At 39.7% G+C, this 5000-nt stretch overlaps 1 pseudogene; it reads left to right on the top strand.

The window, feature by feature from the left end:
- The window catches only part of LOC142920078 (28S ribosomal RNA), a 10893-nt pseudogene that overhangs the window by 3943 nt on the left and 1950 nt on the right, over positions 1-5000 (top strand).

Genomic DNA, 5000 nt, shown 5'->3' with positions numbered 1-5000 from the left:
AAAGACAGGGGCCCCCATGTCAGACAGCTTACATTTTTCTTCTAGGCCTCTTGAGACATTGTCTCCCCCACCAAATGTAACAACGGGGACTTCATCCATACTCGCTCAAGCAGCTGAGCGGCTTACGAATGAGAATTCTGGGACCCTGGAAAAGCCTGCAATGGAGGCAATAAAGGCTTGGCTTAACGGCGAGGGCCAACATGATGCCCTCGTAGAAACTGCCACAGCATTGATGCTTTGTCCGATGAGATTGGTGAAAAACAAAGGCAAACGTTCAAAACCTGAGAACGACATTATTAAACCCAGGATATTACCCACACGATCTTGGATGAAGAAGAGAGCGGAAAAACGAGGAAGCTTCATGAAGCACCAGAAGCTCTTCTTTAAGAACCGCTCTCTTCTTGCGTCCTTAGTCCTGGATGGCACTGAACGTCATGAATGCCGAATCCCGAACGCAGATGTATATCGTTTTTACTGCGAAAAATGGGAGAAGGTGTTGCCATTCAATGGCCTGGGCCAATTTAAGTCATCAGGTGTTGCAAATAACGAATACTTTGAGCCCCTAATTTCGGTGGAGGAAGTTCAGACTGCCATACGGGCCATTAAACCAACGTCAGCAGCTGGGCCAGATGGCCTAACAAGGGCTGCAATCTGTGCTGCCGACCCCGAGGGTCGGACACTGACAGCCCTATTTAATGCATGGATGATTACAGGAATTATTCCCAAAGAGTTGAAAAAGAATAGGACGATTCTTATTCCTAAGGTTATGGACGATGAAAAGCTGAAAGAATTGGGGAACTGGAGACCAATAACGATTGGTTCAATGATTCTGAGATTATTTTCCAGAATAATGACTGCACGTCTTGCTCGTGCTTGTCCCTTAAACCCAAGGCAGCGTGGTTTTATAGCGGCATCTGGCTGCTCTGAAAATCTTAAGGTGCTACAGGACCTTATGAGACACGCTAAGAAATTGCACAGGCCGTTGGCTGTCATGTTCATCGACATAGCGAAAGCTTTTGACTCGGTTTCGCATGCTCATATTTTATGGGTGTTAAGGCACAAGAAAGTAGATGAACACGTGGTGGGCATCATCCAGAACGCCTACGATCGGTGTACGACCTCGTTCAAAAGCAATGGCGAGTCGACTCGAGAAATTAGCATACGTGTTGGTGTCAAACAGGGTGACCCCATGTCACCCCTGCTCTTCAATCTTGCCATGGACCCTTTGATATGCACCCTAGAGTCACACGGAGTTGGGTACTCCATTGATACCGACCACGTGACAGCTCTTGCGTTTGCTGATGATTTGGTGTTGGTGAGCGAATCTTGGGTTGGTATGGCCGCCAATCTAGCGATCTTGGAATCATTTTGTGGGCTATCGGGATTGGAGGTTCAGGCCAGAAAGTGCCAGGGCTTCATGATAAGCCCAACCAAAGATTCATATACGGTGAACAACTGCGACCCATGGACTATCAAAAATAAAGATGTCCATATGATCCAACCTGATGAATCAACGAAATACCTTGGTCTGAAAATTGGCCCTTGGACTGGCACTATACAGCCTGATCTACATTGTCAGCTAAAGACATGGATCTCGAAAATCGATGAGGCGCCTCTGAAGCCAACTCAGAAGGTTGAACTACTCAATGCCTATGCCCTACCCAGATTGTTATATCCTGCAGACCACTCGGACTGCAAGCAATCAACTCTCCGTGGGTTGGACCAAGAGATTAGAAAGGCGGTAAAAGGATGGCTCCACCTTCCCGCTTCAACTTGTGATGGACTGTTATATGCCAGAGCCCGAGACGGAGGCCTTGCCATCTTGAAACTGGAAAAAACAATCCCTTCGGTTCAAGTTAGAAGGCTGCAACGTATAGCAAACTCGTCCGATGCTATCACCCGTAATATTGTGTCCTCGCAGGGTATGGAGGAAGAATACCGTAATTTGTGGGTACGAGCAGGGGGTGACAGTGATGCAATCCCAACATTCGTTCTCAGGGACTCGGTGTCAAAAGAACCTGTATATCCGAGACCCTGCGATTGGAGGGAGCATGAATTTCAGAGATGGTGCGAAAAGCCGGTTCAAGGAAGGGGCATTGTAAACTTTGCGCATGATAGAATCAGTAATGCTTGGTTGAGGCCATGGTGCGGCTTTAAACAATGCTTTTTTATCGCAGCACTACAACTAAGGGCAAATATTTACCCAACAAGAGAAAGCTTGAACAGAGGCAGAGATGGGGCCTTACGTTCCTGCAGGAAATGCTCTGCCAGACTCGAGTCCCTTTCGCACATTCTCGGTCAATGTCCTGCAGTACAGAAAGCAAGAATTGCGCGACATAACAAGATCAGTAACATTCTGGCAGACGAAGCGGCTAGATTGGGCTGGTCTGTATACAAAGAGCCACGGTTCATATCCGAGACGGGAGAGATGAGAAAGCCTGACCTCGTGTTTGCAAAAGATGAGGAGGCGGTTGTGATCGATGTCACCGTCCGTTTTGAGCTTTCAAAGAATACCTTGTCAGATGCTGCCTCGCACAAAGTTTCGTACTATACCCCTCTTGGTGATCAAGTCAAAGTGCTGACGAAGGCTAGCAAGGTCACATTCTTTGGATTCCCGGTTGGGGCAAGAGGAAAGTGGCCCCTTGAGAATAACGAGGTACTTACCTCCCTGGGCCTGACCAAACCCAGAACGACATCACTGGCCAAGATGATTTCCCGCAGAACGCTGCTTTTCTCTCTTGATATTCTGAGAATGTTCTGTGGAAATTATGCGGTCTATGAACAGTCATAGACAATCTCCGAAACAAATAATAGTTTTGTTTTAAGATGTCATTTGTTTTAGATTGATTTTGTTATTTTCGAAGGTGAAGTCGGTTTTTATTTCATTTTACTATTTTCCACAATTTAGATTGTTATTTTCCAAGACGAAGTCTTGGTTCTTTTTTTTATTGTTAGTTTTTTTTTAACACGTCGTATTTGTTACTTTAGAGCTTAGAGGGGACTTTATTTTCGCCTTACTATTTTCTGCCTACAAAGAAGATTAAAAATAAGCTTTTTTCAAGATGGTTTTGTTATTTTCCAAGGTGAAGTCTTGGTATTCTTATTTTACTATTTTCCATAAAGAAGACCTTTCTTTTAGATTTTGTTATTTTCCAAGACGAAGACTTGGTATTTTTATTATATTGCTATTTTTTTACACGAAGCTTATTCAAGAGCACTTATATAGATTAGACTTTGTTATTTTAATTCTTTATTTTTTGGACTACATCAGTTCGAGAGTCCTGTAACTTACTATTTTCTGCCTACAAAGAAGATTACAAATAAGCTTTATTTAAGATGTTTTAGATTAGATTTTGTTATTTTCCAAGGTGAAGTCTTGGTTTTTTTATTTTACTATTTTCCACAAAGAAGACTTTTCTTTTCTTTTAGATTTTGTTATTTTTCAAGACGAAGACTTGGTATTTTTTTTGCTATTTTTTTACAGGAAGCTTTATTCAAGAGCACTTATATAGATTAGACTTTGTTATTTTAATTCTTTATTTTTGCACTACATCAGTTCGAGAGAAGACTACAAACCAGCTTTATTTAAGATGTTTTAGATTAGATTTTGTTATTTTCCAAGGTGAAGTCTTGGTTTTTTTATTTTACTATTTTCCACAAAGAAGACTTTTCTTTTAGATTTTGTTATTTTCCAAGACGAAGACTTGGTATTTTTTTATTGCTATTTTTTTTACACGAAGCCTATTCAAGAGCACTTATATAGATTGGTCTTTGTTATTTTAATTCTTTATTTTTGGACTACATCAGTTCGAGAGTCCTGTAACTTCCTATTTTCTGCCTACAAAGTCAGCTTTATTTAAGATGTTTTAGATTAGATTTTGTTATTTTCCAAGGTGAAGTCTTGGTTTTTTTATTTTACTATTTTCCACAAAGAAGACTTTTCTTTTCTTTTAGATTTTGTTATTTTCCAAGATGAAGACTTGGTTTTTTATATTGCTATTTTTTTTTACACTGCTTTAATCAAGAGCGCTTATATAGATTAGACTTTGTTATTTTAATTCTTTATTTTTGGACTACATCAGTTCGAGAGTCCTGTAACTTACTATTTTCTGCCTACAAAGAAGATTACAAATAAGCTTTATTTAAGATGTTTTAGATTAGATTTTGTTATTTTCCAAGGTGAAGTCTTGGTTTTTTTTATTTTACTATTTTCCACAAAGAAGACTTCTTTTCTTTTAGATTTTGTTATTTTCCAAGACGAAGACTTGGTTTTTTTTATATTGCTATTTTTTTTTTTTTACACTGCTTTATTCAAGAGCGCTTATATAGATTAGACTTTGTTATTTTAATTCTTTATTTTTGGAATACATCAGTTTGAGAGTCCTGTAACGTACTATTTTCTGCCTACAAAGAAGACTACAGACAAGCTTTATTTAAGATGTTTTAGATTAGATTTTGTTATTTTCCAAGGTGAAGACTTGGTTTTTTTATTTTACTATTTTCCACAAAGAAGATTTTTCTTTTAGATTTTGTTATTTTCCAAGACGAAGACTTGGTATTTTTTTTTATTGCTAGTTTTTTTTATATGTTACTTCAGAACATAGAGAGGACTTTATTTTTACCTTACTATTTTCTGCCTTCAAAGAAGATTAAAAATAAGCTTTATTCAACATTACTTATATAGATTAGACTTTGTTATTTTAATTCTTTATTTTTTGGAGTACATCAGTTCGAGAATCCGGTAACCTTACCGACTCTACTCCTTGTTGCCATTGATGCACGGCAGCAGGGATTCGATAATACACGGCATCCCAGTCAGGGACCAGCTTGATGATGCTGGATCTGCGTTGGATACACCAGCATGGGAGTACAATACGGTTATTGACTCCACCCCGTGTTATCAAAGATGCATGGTAACAGGGCGAAGGAAACTCACAGCATCCTTGCCACGCTTGCGCAGCAAGCAAAGTATTGCTGACCGAAACGTATCGATGAGGGAG

Source organism: Petromyzon marinus, unplaced genomic scaffold (assembly GCF_048934315.1).
Source record: "Petromyzon marinus isolate PM22_M1 ecotype Great Lakes invasive population unplaced genomic scaffold, UKy_Petmar_22M1.pri1.0 PM_G_Scaffold_66, whole genome shotgun sequence".
NCBI classification, from domain to species: Eukaryota; Metazoa; Chordata; class Hyperoartia; order Petromyzontiformes; family Petromyzontidae; genus Petromyzon; species Petromyzon marinus.
Note: the sequence above shows the minus strand (reverse complement) of the source record. Positions and strands in the feature narration are given on the sequence as shown.